The sequence below is a fragment of the Embiotoca jacksoni genome, unplaced genomic scaffold (assembly GCF_022577435.1).
Source record: "Embiotoca jacksoni isolate LCO1_2020_lvr unplaced genomic scaffold, fEmbJac1.0.p SCAF_25, whole genome shotgun sequence".
In the NCBI taxonomy this organism is placed as follows: Eukaryota; Metazoa; Chordata; class Actinopteri; family Embiotocidae; genus Embiotoca; species Embiotoca jacksoni.
Genome location: NW_027185376.1, coordinates 1,488,492 through 1,508,131, shown reverse-complemented (window position 1 = coordinate 1,508,131; position 19,640 = coordinate 1,488,492). Strand labels below are relative to the sequence as shown.

The following is a 19,640-nucleotide window of genomic DNA, read 5'->3' as shown; positions in this document are numbered from 1 at the left end:
AACAATACACAGGGAGGCTGAAATTATATGTATACACATCACTTTTCAGGCTAGAATTAATTTGCTTCAAGACAAAGGGGGCTGAATTAAATCAAGTTGAAAAGCAATAGAGTCTTCAAGGAAACATCAAAGCTTTGCACATGTCCCTCTGGGCTGTTTCATGAGCATCGATCGAAAATGCTGGGTGGGAACGTACTTACAGTCTCCTATCCAGCGAAACTGATTTCACCCAGCCACGCCTTGTGGCTGAGATCTGCTAATCTCTTGAGTCTGAAATTGTACCGAGAGAAGCAACAGAAGAAGGGTGAGTGGCAGTGGAGCAAGGGATTGAAAGGTAGAACTGAAAGTGGGTGACATCTGCTGCCTTACTACAGCTGCAATCAATACCCTGCCACAAATAGAAATATGATTTGGTGTTTATTTTAGATGTTATGAAATTCAGATTGCTTTAATTATTCAGCCAACATTCGCCATGCCATATTCAAAGGAGTCTTTCTTGTGTAATTTTATGTTTTGGTCTAATTTTCCAACACACTTATTAAGATTTTCACTGTTACAAGGCTGTCATTGCTGTGGCAGCATCAGCAGAATTTTTAATGATAGAATGATTAATAATTTACATGAATATGGTCTGTGCTTCATCTGGCAGCATCAGAAATTTAATTAATCAAATAAACTGAAATGTAATTATAAACCACAAAATTATTCTGTTGACAGAGTCAAAACATGAAAACCACATTACAAAGTGTTTGTACGACATTGAAATATAGAAATCTTTATATATCTAAGAAATAGGCCCACACTAAAATGGCTCCTTAGGAGTTTTTTGTATGAGAGCTGAAGATGTTGTGTTTCTAAAAAAACTCTCATTGTATGATTTGATGGTAAATGTAACAACAGAGTAATCCAGGAGTTATTTTGCACTTTGTCATTTGTCATATGTTTGCAAACCTCCTTTTGCATGAATTATTGATTAATGGCTGGCTGTTGCATGCTGAGCCTGAGAGAGAAGCAAAACCAGTACTGGATTCTGTAATATACAGGATCAACAAAATGCTATAAGCAATAAACTATGTATTAATAAATGCTTCGATGACGTATTTAAAAAACATTTTTTTACAACAAAATCACAGAAAAATATGTTCAGAGAAAGTTAGTTTATTATTTTTTTTTAATTTTTTTTTTTTAATTTTTATTACAGTTTTTAAATATATATGAATATAACTTCAGTCGTGGTAAATTGCTTTGTTGACAAGCCTCAGGGTTCTTGGGATTTTGTTCATTTTCAATCTGCGCATTTTCCTGTCTCTCGGTCTCAAGGAGTTTTGAGAGGCAACACACTTTGATATGGAGGCTATGTGCATCATCGGTGCTGTGAAGCAAATAAGATCACGCACACCACACACAGAAAACAATCCTGAAATAATAAACATACACTCCCTCCTTGTTTAATCCTATGGATAGCTGTGCTTTTTTTTTTTCTTTTTCTTAAAGGACAGCTCACAAAGATTTACTGCGAGCAGCTTCGGGGGAGATTTTAGTTTCCCCTCGAGACAAAATCAGTCATGATGTTGGATCAGGCAGGATTAAATCATTACGCTGACAATGAGCGTCAAGGCAGTGAAATGGTAGAAAACTTGCCGGTGCATTTGAAATGAGCACAGTTTGATATGAGCAGAGATTTGTACAAATCTATTTCACCTCAGTTCATTGAAAATGCTCCAATAGCGACACAGTTAATCAATCTTATTTGCATAGAGAGCAAGTGTGACCACTCATTATAGCTCTATTTATTTTTCTCTGTCTCCCTCTCTCTCTTGCTGTCCCTGGGTTGTGTGTTGGGGGAAATATTGATTTCACCGACACTTTCAGGGAACGCCATTATTGACTGACTGCCACCAATAAATTGTTGATTGGTAGTTGATGAAAAGCCTTTAGGCTACAGTAAATCCCCCTATAATGTCTCAATGGAGATATTTTATTATGCATGTGTCACATCCATACCAGAGGCATGTATCATATTGCACATGGATAACCGATTTGGTTAAACCCTGCTCCACACTAACAGCCAAGGGCGAGTTCAGTCTTTGGTGCTGCCTCTGCTGTTAGCAGGGTTATGCCATCAAAGTATGCAACGTTGTTATTAGAATGAGGCTGCCTGGCGGGCAGAGCTGTGGCCGGGCTGCTTTGTTGGTTCTTGCTCTTTCTCAGCAGACTAGCCTCCGGTCATTCAAGAGCATCACTGCTAGAGAGAGACAGAGAGTGATGAGAGAAGGCTGTGTGATGTGTCTGCGTGCACTGTGTGGCACGTCTATATCTTTTAGTGTGTGTGTGTGTGTGTGTGTGTGTGTGTGTGTGTGTGTGTGTGTGTGTGTGTGTCTGAGGGACTGATTTTCACAATCAGGACCAAAATCAGGTTTAGTGGCCCAGTGTGTTTATTACAAACAAGGAATTTGCTTCGGTATGCAGCTGCTCTCAGTACACATTCAACAACAGACATCAAAATAAATGAAAAACATGCTGGAGTAAGAAACATGATAGGACAAAGACTGACAACAAGACAGCAACACAATTACATTTGAATAAGTAACCTGCTATGTACAGGACATGTGTAGTAGCAGGTTGTTATTATGCCTCATGAACACATATGCAAATGTTTTTAAATCAAATATTTAAATATTTTTTGGCCAAGTATGTCTGCACATGCAACACTTCAGGTCTAGTGTCTCAATGTCAGTCATACTGTTCATATAGATTTTATACAACTAGTACAAAGAATGAAGTGTGCTTGGAATGCTGAAATAAATAAATATTGGTGTACTGTATAGTGATCTGTAGGCCCCACCCGAGGGGAGAAAGAGGAGCAGTTTATGTCCAGCATCTGCGGTGTATGTATTAAATTGAATCTAATTTCCAAATATTGATAAATAAAAGAAGAAAAAAAAAATCTTTCAATTGAAATGGTTACAATCATTTAGTAACGCCTTCATAAAGTTTTATGTACAGAGTAAAGAGTTGAAGCTGGATGAGTGATGAATCCAGGCCGCAGCAGACTCCATGTCGGACTTTTGCTTTCTCCGTTCATGTGAAGCGCTGTTTCATACGTTCAGTGATGCCTCTGCAGCCCACAGACTGAGCGATACAGGAAGATACTACAGTCTATGGGACTTTACCATCCAAGTGACGTCCTGTATGATCAATCCCGACTTGCAATCATCTCAAAGCAAAGAACCAATTTCAGCGGAATTCCCAGGATTACTCTCGAGGCGACTGTCGGACGGCCACTGTTGACAAGGTAAGGGTGCAAATGCGCAAACTGTTACCTCGTTTCATTCATTCTGCAGGGACAATTTGTTTGCACTTGTCATCAGTTAAAAGCGATTTCCTCTTTTTATCAAAACAATGTTTTGAGAGCCACTTTATTGATACGCAGTCCTTAGCGAAAAGCTTCTTTTGTCATGTTGTCACATTTTGCATCGACTGCAATAATTATTTAGATTTTAGTAACTTTCTTTTAAACCTAGGAAGCCTGAATAAATCGGGTAATTTGTTAATTTGTTTAGACAGAGTTTATTTTATTTTTTTTGTCTTTGGCACGTTGTCAGGTGTCCATACACTCAGTGATAATGAGGCAGGAGTAAAATATCCAATCACCCTCCATGCGCTTTTGACGGAACAACCGCGTCTGCAATTGCGTCTTTGGCATTTTCATATGAGGGCAAGCTGCTGAATTTCGCCTTTTTCTTTGCGCCATAAACATCTTATTCTGTTGTTTTTTTTACCTGCTTAAAAACAATCCGAACAAGCTGCTGCCACTTGTGGGACTGTGTCAAGGATGGCCAACAGAACATGTGCCATCACTCTCTACGTCCAGAGCTGTGAAGGTGTGTTAATCCGGGCCACATCTTCATTTCTATCAAACACTACAAACTGGATAACAGGGGCCACACATGCCTTCTTCCTCTTGCTCTATGGCTTCATTCAGGCTCCTTTTGTCACCCAGTCTCCTTGGAAATTGACTTGGTGCATGTGTTCTGCACCAATAAGCACCACTCCAGACTTCAATGTGTGATTCTGGTCATTAAAACACTGCCTCAAGTAGTAGTCTGTGCAGTTCAGCCAGCATAAACGAACAACATTACATCTGTAAATTACTCTCTAGACTACCTCCAGCTGTGAAATGAATGGATCACTTGTCTGATGGAAGTGCACAACTAGTTTTGTCTGCGTGAACAAAAAGATGTGTTAATGGCTCCTGGTGTAGATGAAAATTATAGGCTATTAGAATACACTCAGTAATTATCATGCGTGTGTGTGTGTGTGTGTGTGTGTGTGTGTGTGTGTGTGTGTGTGTGTGTGTGTGTGTGTGTGTGTGTGTGTAAATCGGGGAGGGAAAAATGGGCAGTTGTTGTGCTGACTCTAGCAGAGGTAGAGCAAGACTCAAGGATGACTGGAAGGGATCGAGGCGAAGAGGTCAACAGAGAAGCGATTAGTAGCCTACCAAAATGAGTTAAGCACTTAAAATAACACGGGAATGGGAATATTTACTCACACGGATCTTCCAGGTTTGAGGCAATGTGCTTTAGAACAAGAAGCATATTTAATGATTTTTTTTTTTTCCCCCCTCCTCATCTTATCTTCCCCTTTCCTCCCCCCATTCCAACTAAAAGTGAAAGGCATTGCAGGGCAGGCATTTTTTCCCAGCACATTTTCTTATCTCAGAGACGCAGCGAACAATCCCTCAATCTGTTGATCTTCCCTCGGTGCCCGTGTCACTTCCTAAAACCACAAACGTGCCTGCTTTTCTCAACACGGGGCCCCAGCATCTGCTCCCCATCCCCCCCCCAATCAGAGACCCTCTGCATCTTGCTCATATTTGACTGACTGCAGTGACTTCATACTACTGTGGAGGTTGACTGTTGGAGTGATCATTAGCTGGCTTTCATCATTGCCTGTCAGATAATGATGGACTCTCTGCTGAGCTCTCAACCTTGTGTTTGTGTTTCATTAGCTTCCTTTTTGTCTTAACACTCTTATCAGCTGTGGTAGCCTCCCCCTGTATCATTTCCATTTACTGAGCCACCTCACAGATGATACAAATATGAGAATCCACTGACTTGAGGTTCAGTTGAGGCTGCCACTTCTTAATTCCATGTCAATTAGAGGAGGGCTTATCCCTCTCTTGTTGGTGTCGTGCTCTTCTTGAGCTAAGCAGTGCCAATTTAGTTAAAACACGATGAGATCTGCTCTGCTACAAAATACCTGTAAACACTGCTTCAGCCGCTGCTCTCCAAGTGCTGTCTGTGGAATATTAAGAATGCTTCTGAGGGAGAGATAAGGGCTGTTGAATATTTTAAAATCTCTGTATGTTTTTCACACTTCTTCCAGAGCCAGCGAGTCTCACTTAATTATGCCGATAATGCCGTCCAGATGCGGACGTTGTCATCGCAGACAGTCCAAATGGCCTCGCTGGCTGTTCTGTGTTATATTGTCTTTTGTAGCCATGGAAGCCTGAAATTAAAACAAAATTATAAAGCGGCCATCGGAGTTGAGAAGCCCAGAAGGCAGAAAGTAGGCTAAGACTAGCAGTGGCACAAATATTGCTTTCTAACACCCCGAGGCTTTACAATAAAAATAAGGGATAATGACGGCAAAGAAGGGTTTGCAATGCACAGTGATGACATAGCTGTTACTCATAACTTGTCCCCCCTCAGGTTTTATTAGGGAAGGCCAGAAGTCACAGTCGTGTCGTAATGATGGTCGTGGATGACAGCAATGATGAGTCAGTTATTGCTGTGTTCTCTGATGTGCTATAAATCCAGGCTGTGTTCTTTTCTTTGCTGAATTTTAATTACGCTGCACTGTTCAGCAGAGCTGAGCCCTGTCAGATCCCGCTTCGTCTTCTTCCTCTTCTGCGGTTCACTTATGAGAGCAGGACATCTTCTGTTTCCGACGCTGCGCTTTCTCAATAAGAAGAATTTACCAGTTTGGCTTGAGGGGACTCTCCAAGCACTCCTGCACCGGTCTCGTAATCTCAGCCTGCACACTGTTTGGCGCACTTAGCTGGTCAGATTGGTGGTTTGGGAGCTGTCAGCAGGCCAATTTAATTTCTTCACTTTTTCTCGTGAGAATCTAGTTTCCAAGAGGAACAAGCTGTGTCTTACCTCAGGGAAGCCACTGGAGAACCCTCTGTTTCTGTGATCCAAACTGTGAGGTTTCAACAGATCTGAACTTCTTTATAAAGCCTTTTCTTCACTGAAAACTGTGAACAGGCCCTTATGGAGAGTGTGTGTGCCAGTCCTTATTAAACAGGCCTCAGTGTATCCCGGCAGATTGCTGTTGAACATCAACTCAGTGCTCCAATAACTGCATTAATGCCGCTCTTCTAAGATTATCTGCCTTTTAGGAAGTTTTAGGCTGAGAAAAAAAGCAAAAAAACATTTTCTGATCCCTAGGATTTATTCTTGAAAACATGCCTGATATAACATTTTTTTATTTTTTTTTTAATCTGTACTCTTGGATGTCAACAACTGCCTTAATGTGTTCATTTATCTGAGATACTCACTCAGCTGAAAAATATAATTAATTTGTGGGTCAAAGTCACTACCCTGATATCAGGCGGCAACTGAAGCATGAAGCCAAGTACATTACACGTACGGATGATGTCACTTTGCTGGATATACTGTACTCTGCTGAGCGATTTCTGTGTGCGCAGCAGCTTTTATGTCACAGCTATTGAATGTCTGATGAAGAGCATTGTTTACCATCTTCCCTTCATGCCCTCTCATGCCTGCAGGTCATACTGTGGTCTCTGCCTCGGGCTGTCTCTCTCTCCGTCTTTCCGTGCTGATAGTGTGTATCTCTGTACACAATATAAACACAAAGTGGTGTGCAGTATGTCTTATCACATCATTATCAGCCAACAATCCTGACAAGGCGTCTGTGTGGACACGACTGTCTTGGTATGTGTTTTTGTTATTGGGGAGATGCTAACCACTGAAGTTTCACCCTTTTTTGTCATCTCACACATGCAGTTCATGTGTGATACCATGATGCACACTCTTTAGTGTGATAGCCTGCTTTTCTATTTTCCTTGCACCAGAAACTAGGACACTCTTTTGTTGATATAAAGACATACTGTAGACAATGTTGATTCTGGTGGGATAACGAAGGGAAAGGGGAAGAGACATGTTTGTATGCCTTTGAGCTATTGCAGCATGCTCCAACTGTGAAAGGCCACTGCCATTGTTGGGTAACATAATCCACCAGGGAGGCCGTCGGCTAGACACTGGGGAGGACTGCCTATACAAACTCTCCCTGGCTCTCTCAGTACAGATGCACATCCCTTTTAGTGCTGGAATCAGCTGCTGAATGCCAAGCAATTTTCAAGTATTACTGAACTTGTCTGTTTGTGCGTGCGTGCGTGCGTGCGTGCGTGCGTGTGTGTGTGTGTGTGTGTGTGTGTGTGTGTGTGTGTGTGTGTGTGTGTGTGTGTGTGGAGGGGAGGTGGGGGGGGGGGGGGGGTGATGGCGCACACATCCCATTAACGTTCCTATTCTGAGCAAAAAGTCTCCGTTTGCAGCCCAGCTGCAATTTAAACAGTCTTACTGATAGTGGTGGATTTTGATAGTCTCCATTGATGGCGAGGGGCTGCGTGGAGAAATGTACACACAAATTCCTTCTCTGGGAAAAAGTCATCCCAGAGATAACTCTATCTGCGGGATTTTAATGAAGTATTGTGGAGTGTATGGTCACTTGCAGAACTGATGCCAGTAACAATGTGGCTGTGAGAAGCTCATTTGTGGCTTGCTTCGGTATCAAATTCCTTGCAATCTAATAAGTAGAAACGTCTCTCCACCACAGAGGCTCAGGCTCCACATGCAAAAAAGCACATATGCGCATGCAATAGAAGGCACTTGAGGGTCATTTACATGGTTGATCAGCCTGTTATCTGATTGTTGTGTAAAAATATGTACGCTTGCTTTCGTGCTGCGACAATTAGCCGATTAGCCGTCTGCTGATCAATAGAAAATTAGGCCACGACTATTCTGAGAAGTCATTTTTTTAAAGAAAAAAATCCTCAAATTCAGTGGTTTCAATTTTCAGCTCGCTGGTTTCCTTTTTCTTCATTAAATTTGCATAAGATTGTGACTGATTGTTATTCATCTCTATCTCTCTGGTACTTAATTTCAAAATGTAGAATCAATGGCAAACGGGTAGGAAACTACTGAGGCTGTGAGTGGCCATAGAGAGACGCATTTTTTAATTGTGCACACAAAATACTAAATCAAGACCACGAATTACAAAATCGATTGCATGAAATAGCATTTTGTTCGCACGTTTTTAATCAATTAATCTGCACGTTTTAATCAATCCGTGCGGATGAGATAAGTTTATGTAGAGAGACAGCACAGCACAACAGGCTTTCTCCTATTAGTATAAAGTGTGCTGCACCTGCTTCAAGTGTCAATTAATCCACCACAAACTCTCAATATCATCGTTATTGCCTTTTGCTAACAATAATCCTTCGCATCCCTTGCATTACAGCTGTCCGTAGTTAACACAGCTGTTATTAGCCTTGTTTTTAGCCTTGCCTAGACTTAGTATCTCACGGCCAAGATTTAGCATCTCGTGGCCTTGATTTAGTAATTTGTGTGCACGATTTACATGTTTTTTTCTCTCTACTGACACTCCTGGGCTCCGTAGGAAACAAAAGAAACAGCTGGCCAAAAGAATTGATAATTATTGTTATGCTGTCTATCAGTATGTAAGGTGTCGGTCTGATTGGTCCAATTTTAAAATCCAAGCAAAATAAGGAACCGATGGATATATCCCATGTTCCACATTTCCATGTCATAACGTATACAAATTGTGTTTTTACCATTACATTTACCTAGACCTGCTATTTTCCTATATTCAAATACCAATGGAAGCTGAAATCAATGCTCAACTTAACAACTGAACATGTACACTTTGAAATATTTGTTCAATTACATTTCTTCCACAGTAAATATAAATCAGGAGTCAAATGAATTGATGAACCAAACAATCCACCCGGAACATCCAAAACGTCGCCCCAGGATAATCGGACTTCATTTCCATACAAAATGTTGTAAAGTTCCCCCATTTCTATTTCTAACCATAGCAAGATTATCACATTTCATTCACAGTCAAATAGCAGTCATAAAAGGTGCAAACATGTTCACTTTTCTCACTTAATATTTCATATTCTTTGGCTGTTAAAATCCCTTTGCAGCTGAGTGAAACCCCTCATTGTGTCTGCTTGGGATTGGGTTATGTTTGTTGTTGAAATAGCTCTTTATGAAACAACATTTTACTGGCATATATGAAAGGCACATATGTATTATAGAGCAATAATGCTACAGAAATGGCAATATGCTCGTGTTTGTACAAACATCATGGGTATTTCTAAATGGGGTTTCCCTCTATAACAAACAACATAAAATCTGGAACTCTAGCAGCAGCGTTGCTGCACACAACAAAACCAGGGTCTCTTACATGCATGCTGTGGCTTTAGGAAGGTCTCGATAGTGTGTCTTCTAAACTGACTGTGATAAGAGGAGGGTATTGATTGATTCATCTTTTGAGAAGATTCTGACCAGATCCTTTTGTTTGACATGAAGCACTAAAGTTTGCGATTTCAGTGAAACAGTGGAAGGTTATCCTGAGTAGTTCTTTCATTTTCACATATAATAGTCACAAGCACACAGCCTGCTTGAAGCTGAATTCATATTTTGCCAGTTTTCCAACAAATAATAGGCCATTTTTGTGTCCAAACAATACCAGAAGAAAACAGGTCATAGCATGGATTGTCTGGTAATGAACAAATAGACACTCATGACTTTTGCCATCAGAAAATTGTCTAGACAGCCTAATAGCTCCTGTTATCATCTCCACATTTTAAAAAGGTGTTTTTAACGTGTGTCCCATTCCTGCGGCGTCGGGTTGAATTTATTTCATTTGGAATGATATTTTCATGGCAGTCATCCTCATCAAACCGTATTCGCCTCGATGGGATGATCAGTGTGGCCACAATCAGTGTCATGTCAACCTATTTAACCTCCAGGTGTCACATCCTGCAGGAACAAATTAATGTGACATTTGCACCGTTCGCTGACAGTGATGAGGGATTTTGCAATCCAAACCAGATGCTTTTATTATTTCAGTTTGAGACATTTTGACATAACAGAAAAATGATTTTAAATAACAAGACAGGCAAATATTTTGTCAACAGCAGGGCATGATTTTTGACCTGCTTTTGAAAAAAACTGAATGCTTGTGTCACACATTTGAGTCACTTGAACCCACTATTGTAAGATTATGCTGTGATTTTGACAATTCACCAGTCAGCTTCATGGAAGTGCAGCACTCCATCACTAAAGTACCCCATCACTCCAGTACTTCATCACTAAAGTACTCCTTTAACTGTTGCTGCACGGAGAATTTATATGAGATAAGCCACTGAGGAGCTGCAGAGATGCATGTAGTTGGACTGACAGATGTTAGAGAAGTTATTATGGGGAGCAAAACATCATGGTTATATAAATCAAAAAATAATAATACTACTTGCTGAATACTGTTTCTTCAATGGAAAATATTGCTTTTTAATTCTAAGTGGATTTTTCTTCATAGATTACCAGCATTTTTGTCTTTTCTTTCTTTTGTAAGTTTTTCCAGGAAAGAAAATAATTTTTTTTTAAATTAAATTGTTAAATTTGTTGCTGTCACAGTTGCTCATTCAGCTTGTTCATTTACTGTCTCAAATGGACATCAGTCAGAAAAATACTGAAAATCATTATGTCTCGTTTATTAGATGCATTTTTTGCTGAACTGTCATGGACAGCATTGACCTCTGTGACTAATAAATTGTGTTTGCTGATATTGCTTCACAATAAAAGCCACCACATGTTTTGCTAGTTGATTGCTTTTAATATGCAGCAGCAGCAGCAATAAAATACAATCAGTTTGCTTTCACTTAATAAAGGTCCAATATGGCTATAAGAGTCATCAATAAAGAGTGGGGTTATTAAAACTGGATTACACTTTATGCACACTTTATGCATACTCCATATGAAGAATCCTGAGCATAAATATCATCAGTAATTTGAGTTTGATCAGAAGAAAATCTTCAAGATTCAAACTTTTAAAGAAAAGTCCACTTTATTTAATTTACTCCAGTTTCCATCAAGGATTTCCTCCTTCCCCCCCTCCCCACACTCACTGTTGTTCCTCCCAGTGTCAGTGTTGTGAGGATTGGCTTGGGGGAGCAGTCAGGGGGCTTCTCTTGACCTGCCAGCCTCCCTCCATGCTGCAGCTTTCTGCAGTGCCCTGTAGCAGCTGGCCTGGCCACCTCTCACTAGCTGTGACAGGAGAAGGAGGATGACGATGAATCAGGGGCATGACGAAGATCTCACCAGCACTGACTGCTTTCTGTGTTGCTGCGCACTGTCACGCAGCGAGAGAGTGTGATCGTAGTTAGATTCTTTCATTTGAAAGCGTGTAGGCAAGTCTGGCTCCGCAAACCTGACACGCATTACTGTTCCACAGGGCTCAGTTTTATGTTCCGTCAGCTTTTATGATGATGAAGAACTTTACTGTCTGTTAATAATATTGTTTTACTGAAATCATTTAACCCCTTATGTATTGAAGTCTTGAATATAATAGATTTAAACAACCTCACCTCCCTGAATAGAATACACAGCGGTTGGCATTAGGGTGTCATGTGACATGCCTGTCGGTCCCCGTGGGAGGTCCAGACTGTCATGTGACCCAACATTGAGAAAAGCCTTCATGAGCAAAGCTCTTGTGTATTTAAAGCAAGGAGATTTATTTAAGAGCCCGTTACACAAGATAAGCTGTAAAAGGTACAGCTCTAAATGGAATAGAGGAGCCTATTTGTAAATGTCCGCAAGTGCCTGACTTTAAGTGCCTGGCGGAAAGATGAATAGAGGTGATAAGCAGTGGAGGCTAATTTCAACAATGGGTATTTTAAAGGGTAGATATTTTGTGATGACAGCCTTTAATTGATATCATCACTTTTCAATAGAGCCGAATATGTTTTTTTTTTATTGCGCTCATCTAAACGCTGACAGCTCCAGCTAGAAGAATCGCCTGTGTGTCCTGAATGTCACACAGGATTTCTGATGTACGAGCCGCTGAATGTTTCTTTTCCCTTTATTTCCGAGCCTTACATGCACAGTACATGGGCTTACTTTGATCCCATCTTTGACTATAAAAGCCTGCGAGAGATGATGTGAGGCAGTGCTGACTGTGTAGGGAGGTTTGACACAGTTGTTTTGGATCCAAAATGGCGTCAGTGCAGGCTGAAAGCCCCTTAGTGTTCTTGATTTTAATTGAGAGAGAGACCCTCAAGCATACTGCCAGTCTTCCCAGTGGAGGAAACCCTACAGGGAACTTCTCCTGCAGTGAAATGTTGAACTACTCATCGTCCTTCTGAGCCATTTTACAGGGCTTGCAGCTCTTCTACCTCCTCCTATTGGGAGCGATTTTCAGCCAGTATACTTTTAAAAGCATATGACTGATATTTGAGAGGTTCGATATGACGCTTACATACAGTATGTCCCTCACTGCTAAGATATGAAGTGTATTTGTCTCGTTACGTGTGTACATTACAGTGATACAACACTCACTAATCTTGATATGGTTGCATGATCCATAGGATTAGTTTGGATTAGCAAAGATAACTTTCACATGACAACAATAATAATCTGTTTTTGATCCAATAACTGCAATCATGTTGGGAAAATATGTATTCCCACTTCCCACTGCAACACGTCTCTGAGTTGAGCAATTGATAAAGTAAAGAGGCGGGGGGTCTAGATGTAATCATAACATGCGTTGGAGTTTTATATAGGACCCATGTACTGTGGAATGCCCATGTGAGGAAAGGCAGGGCCCTAAAACTCTGCCAGATTTCATTTCTCGCTCCGCAGAGCACAGCCTCTGAGACGGTGACATTTACATGGCCCTCTATACCACCGCCAGTTGCTGCAGGCCCAAGGCGCTGGCTAAATCAGGCACAAGGGCCAATGAATGAGGAGGCAACGCGAGCGCGAGAACAAGCAGGAGATGGCTAAAGTGTTGTACGGAGGAGGCACACAAAAGCCCATGACTTCATGTTAAAAGGACCGTAATGCATCACCATTATCCTTAATTTCAAAGACCTTCCTTTGGAGGTACATGTATTATTTGAAATGTGTAAATTATGCAGTGTTAATTCATCATCCTTGGCCCCTTTCTAATTACTAAAATGTTACATTATGTAGTATCTGCACCGTGACCAAGACCTTTGTTAATGATTATGGCTCCTGTGTGCAGCACACATGCAAATCCATGAATTCCCTCAAACATAATAAAGAAATTAATTTAGGAAAAAACAATTATCCAAACAAATAGTACTGTATGTGCAGTGCCAGTGTTGCCTGCTTGTGTGTGTGTGTGTGTGTGAGAGTGAGAGAGAGAGAGAAAGAGTGTGAGAGAGAGTGAGAGAGTGTGAGTGGGGTGAAACCATTGTTCAGTCTGTAAAACCATCTTTTCCAGGGATTATCTGCTCCAAAGATCAACTGGTCATCTGTCAACCTAAAGGTCATCAGGCTGGTGAACCCCTTCTGCTCCACTTCAATAGACTGACTCTGTCCCTCTCTAATCTAATTGGGTCTCCATCTCTACGAGCTTAATGTTGTGCCCCAGTCCTTACTGAGCTCTTTTTTTTTTGGATGATGCTCCCGCTTAGAGGTTTCCCAGTGGGTTGAAATAAACATGCAGAGCAGCTGCAGATACTGAAATGTTTCTGGCTGCATTCAAAGGAAACCCTTTGGCAATAGGAAAATCTATCCTCTTCTGAAATGATGGTAGAGTGTGTTCACAGGTCTGCCGGTAAGCTCCTTAAACTGTATAAAGACAATGCAATTTTTTTTTTTATGTAATAAGAGCGCAGGGCGACTCATGCTGTATCATCTGCGAGTGTTCTGCTGTGAAGCCAGTTTGGCGCAAATTCTCTCCTCCCTTTGGTATCCTGGCTTTTGCTTTTGTTTTTGTTCCCTGGCAAGTCACTTTGCTATGATATTTTTTTTTCCCAGGCGGTATGAAACTATAAAGGTGTTTGTGTATGTGTAAACACATCAGTCAGCCAGTACTGATTGGAGCCTGTTCAACTCAGAAAGCTGCTGTACACGACAACCTTCCATTTTATGCAGAAATGTTTTATTTAAACATATTTCAGTTCAATGTTGAGTCATAACTATTACTGCAATATTATCAGACGTAGAAGGGCGACGAGGCAGATGGACATAATGACGGCAGTAGCTCGAGAGCAGGTGGAGGTCAGCATTGCTACCACGCAGTCTCACTGGTATGTTCGTCATGGTGCGGTGAATCAATGCGACTGTCAAGCTGATGAGTCCGCGCTGCCGGTCCATTAGAAAGTGGTAAATCTAGCTCGGGCACTTACTAACTGCCATAATGAGGTGGTAACAAAGTTATGGAATCATTAGTGAGCATGTGTCCCAGCAGGGCGGCGAGGGAAAGGGAGCTTGGGGAGGTTACAGCGTGACAGATGGTGACTGTATGTGTGAGTGTGTGAATGAGTGAATGCTTGGTGCAAGTGCTCAGGGTTGTTTTTTTGCACAGAAAACAAGTGAAAGAGGAACCAAATGTTGTTTTCAGTTTGGTGATGTTGATGATCGCAGGGCCTTGAAATTAATGGCAGTATTGGTTTCGTTCCTGTGTGATTTATGAGGAAGGTTTGACAGCAACATGATTCCAACGTTGTTTATAGTTGGGAAAATAATTCGTTAGTAGCTGTTTTCTGTCTAGGTACGGTATTGTCAGGGTTTATGTGGCATAGACAAAATTTTGTGTTGTGTTTTAAAAATATAATCCATAACAAATCTTTCTTTTATTATTTTCTACAATCTGTGGTGGTTTGTATCGTCTACCTTTTATTCCGTTTATCCAGATTGAAGGCTCCCTAAACAATAACTGAAATTGAATTAAACCAAATGTCATGTTTGCATTAATTCCTGGATTATCTCATGGTTTATACAGACAATCATTTGTCAAATTAAATCCATTATAGAAGCCAACAAAAATTGACTGTTACCAACATTTGTTTTCAGGATTTCACACGAGACCCAAAGTGTGTAAAACATGTCACAGAAGAGGTGTGGAATAAACATAACTCTTTGTGTGGTGTTTTTAAGTTCAGCCATAAATCGTCATGTTGCGTGTTGGCTGTAAGGGAGAAAAAAGGGGGAGAGTGGTGGCGGAGAAGGAGGAGGAGGGGCTGAAATGGTGGTACCATGCCAAAACACGACCAATGCCAAAGTGGCAGGCATGGAAGGAAGTGTGAGATGGATAGAAGATGAGAGGGAAAGACCTTCTAAATTCAATCTAATAAGCAGCAGAGATGGATGCTGAAGGACAGAACACCGTTTATGGCCAATCATCTAGATTGCTCCCAGATTACATTTTTTTTTTTCATACGGTCAGAGGTATAAGGACTTATTTTTCTGTACTCAAAAGAGGCCCCTTCCTTTCATTTATTTTTATGAAACACATTTCGAAATGGCTCGAAGTACATAACAGTCCACAGTAAGTAAGTTCTGAACAACTTTGGGGCTGATGCATCACGCACACTTGCTCACTGTTAGTCATTTCACACCCACAGAAGGAAAGGCAAAATTGGTCACGTCCAGTTTTTTGTTTTCTTTGCCGGGGCACCCGGGTCAAAATCAACAAATCGGTGAATGTTGAAAAGTAGATATATACTAAATGCAGACAGAAAAAATGGAATACGGTTTGATGAATTAGGAAAATGTAAGTCAATACTGTACATTGTTCTTGCTGACCTTCTTTGGCACCGTCTTCTTACTCCAAAGTTGACTTTTCTTTAAGTATTAATTCTAACTTCAAAATGTAAAACCTGCACTTTTGCTGCTGTAGCTTTTTTTTTTTTTTATCTTTCTTTTTTAATTCCTATGTGACTCTTTACAAGCTTAAATTGTCCTGGCAACTGATTGATAATGAATTTTGCAAGAGCCAGGAGAGATACAGAGGACCCTTCCACTGATGTCACCTTGATCCTCGCGTGTCTCTTCTCTTGATGCCCACATCCACTCTGTTGTGACAGAGAAATTTAGGGTCTAGATTTATTAGTAATTTGATTAGTGGGGAAGATAAAGGTCACAGGCGCTGAGATCGTTGCGCATTTGCGACAGGGAGGGTTCTTTGCTAATTGAGCACAAAATGGACAGACAGCTGGAGGTCGGGCATCAGTCTGGCCCTGTGGGCTGGGTGATGGGGCTGCTGTGGAATTAGCTGGCTTCTCGTCCTGTTATTGGTTGTCACTTTTTCAGGTCACCAGCTACGCCTCTATTCTCGCTGAGCCTTTTCAGGGACATGCCATTTTTAGTATAGATAATCTAGATATACATAATAAAAGTGGTTTTGGATGAAATTCAGGACAGCAGATTTGTAGGGGAGATCAAAATATGTTTTTTGGCTAAAACTAAGTGATGGTGAGTGTGTGTGTGTGTGTGTGTGTGTGTGTGTGTGTGTGTGTGTGTGTGTGTGTGTGAGTGTGTGTGTGTGTGTGTGTGTGTGTGTGTGTGTGTGTGTGTGTGTGTGTGTGTGTGACAGAGAGATAAAGAGAGAGATGAATGAATGTGCCTGATTGAGAGCAAGCTAGTGCAGCTTGAAGGGACAACTTCAGCACCACGGACAGCGACTCATGCTCCTGCATATCACAATGCTCCTTTATCTTTATTGCTACACTCCATCTGTTTCCCCCCCACACACACACACTTTCGCAAACATTCAAAAGTGAATATGCGTTTATAGATTAATGAACCTTGGAGTGCAGCAAAGATCTAAGGACCAAGTTTCTGTGACCAAGCTCAGCAAACACAAGTTCACAGCCTGTAAAAGGAACTAAGCTTAATTTAGCATTACCTGTCATCTGCTTATTTTCATAGCTGACTTGAACACCCTACACAATTTAAAGAAGAGGTAGTTTACTTTATTTGTGTAAAACAACAGATTATTTTCTCATTCTAAAATCAGTGTTTTCAGTAGTTTTGCTTGCAGCATCAGCTTGGAATATTCATCCCCAACAATTATAGTTTCATAACCCTCAACATGAAAGGATGTTTGTCTTATTCAAACCTCTTGTGTATCTTTGTTGGCAGTGTTTCCGCAACACATTTGTCTCGTAAGGCTGCCTGGTTGTGTTCTTTGTGATGTTCAGCTCCTGTGTACGGTAGGTACCTTCTGATATTGCATAGAAGAGACAGATCAAACCGTTCACCCACCTGACAGTGTCGAGAGGATCTGGGAACACATCTTCAAGTTGTTTCATCCCCACCGTACTTGAATATTCATTTCCATCTCACTTACTTCCCTGACTCCATTCAGACAGGCATTTCATTGAACTTTATAGTTGGGATAAGATGGCTCTGGCTTGTATAATACTTTCAAAAGTTCTGGTCTCCTTCTCAGAAATTCTTGTCTTGGGGTTCGTCTTTGCCGCATCAAAAAGAAGAAGGGGTGGAAAATACAGACAGACACCTATTTACTCACTAATCTGAGATCAGAAAGCAAATCAATTAATGGCATTGTACTTTTTTGGAATGAGATGTATCCAATGCATTATGAACGGCAAGGAAGCCTTTGTACCATAATTAGCAAGTTGTCGAGAAGAGGATGCTGTTTTTTTTTTTTTTTTTCCTCCTTAAATTCTTTCTCTGCTGCCAGGCAGACAGACAGTGAAAGCCTGCGTGTCGAAAGCATGAAATACTGGCATTTGTGAAGACACCCAAATCTCCTTGGCGGTTCTGGCAGAGAGAGAGAGAGAGAGAGAGAGAGAGAGAGAGAGAGAGAGAGGAGAGGGAGAGAGACTAGTGCACAGGCAGCAGAAAATGGCTTAGTCAGGGTCATCACTAGCCAATAGCTTTGGATAGCTGTGACAAGCTCGGGCATTTTCTCAGGCTCCAATAAACCAACGGAGAAAAGATCTTCTCGACGCCACTTTGCCAACAAACACTTTTCTCACGGTCTTTACGGGCCATAATTATCATTCATTTTATGGAGTGTTTTCAGTGGTGGATCATCGTGTTTATATGACAGATTAGATCAAATGTTTTGAAATAAAAACAAATGCAATCTATAGAATTTTTCAAGCCATATGGAAGGTTTTTATAGTTTTTGTTTTGAAAACAGCTCCCCCCTGTCTACAGTTCACACAGGTCAGTCACAACATCAAATTCATCTTGTGTAGGTCCCCCTCGTGCCGCCAAAACAGCTCTGAACTATCGAGGCAAGGGTTTTATCATTTTAGCAGCAGATCCTTTAAATATATATGGATCAGACTCGTTTTTTCCAGCACATCCCACCGATGCTCGATCGGATTAAGATTCTGGAGGCCAAGTCTTTGTCACGATCATCAAAACATTCCTGAATAGTTTTTGCAATGTGCTTAAAGGGGCCACTGCCATCAGGGAATACCGTTTGCAACAATGTTTAAGTTGGTTGTAACACCAAGTCACGTTAGGACATTGCCCAGAACATCACACTGCCTTTCCCAGCTTGGCTTCTTTCCATAGTGCATCGTGCTGCCATCTCTTCCCCGGGGAAATGATGCACACACACCCGGCCGTTCACATGACATGAAAGAAAATCCTCAGTTCAGGCTACCTTCTTCCATTTCTCTTTGGTCCAGTTCTGATGCACACGTGCTCACGTCTTTTTTTAGTTTTGAAGCTAAATGATGTGATCTCTATTCTCCATAGTAGACTCAACCCAAGTTGAGCTGTCAATCAAACACGCATGTATATATATATAAACTGCTCTCTCAGAGCCCTGGGGACAAAGTAGCTTTTCGGATACAAAATCCCTTTTTTATTCATTTAAAAAAAAAAAAATACAAAGACTTTAAGAATATATTAATCAAATTATGTTGACACAGTTGTGGACGTCAAATATGTCTGATTTCACATAGACTTTATGAACTTTTCTCCTTTTCCTGTTTTCCTGTTTCCTGACTCTACTGTATCCTATACAAGCTTTCCGTGTGTATATGGCTGCGACCATAAATCCTGATCAAATATTGTTTGCCATCATACGTGAATGGCCACAGTGGGGGGGGGGGGGGGGGGGGGGTACCACAGTATTGCTGAAGCCAAACGCAGTCACGATACCTCTGTGTGCTGCTGCACAGTGGGATTATTCTTTGCGTGTCAAAGTGCCAACTCCCCTCTGCATCAGTCTTTCCACTGGGGATCAATATAAGGCGGTTGAAGTTCAGCGGCCTGCAGAACAACAGATGTTCTTCCTGCCACGCAAGCCGTGTCTCTAAAGCCACTGTGCATTTTTTTTTTTTGGTGTGATGAAACTCTGGAAATCACCCCTGCTGAACCATCATAAACACTTTTTTTCTTTTCTTTTTATCTTGCTTTTATAATATTATAACTTTTTGAGAGCTTTAAAATGCACATACACACAAATGCACATGCACAAAGCAATACATATTGTGCTGACAAAATACGGCAATGCATGCACAAAAACAGACAAACACACTTGATGATGTCATTTGTATAATCTGA

At 41.0% G+C, this 19,640-nt stretch overlaps 1 protein-coding gene across 5 annotated transcripts in view; it reads left to right on the top strand.

Annotated features, from left to right (window-relative positions):
* Window positions 1-3,132: 3,132 nt before the first annotated feature.
* Window positions 3,133-19,640, top strand: part of dlgap1b (discs, large (Drosophila) homolog-associated protein 1b) — an 89,908-nt gene continuing 73,400 nt past the window's right edge. For 4 of the 5 annotated variants that reach the window (XM_069159511.1, XM_069159512.1, XM_069159513.1 and 1 more), the window contains exon 1: window positions 3,133-3,295. The gene's annotated coding sequence lies outside the window, so the exon portion shown is untranslated. Of the gene's footprint in view, window positions 3,296-17,226; window positions 17,300-19,640 lie in introns of those variants that run through there. The other variant, XM_069159510.1, reaches the window with a different exon arrangement.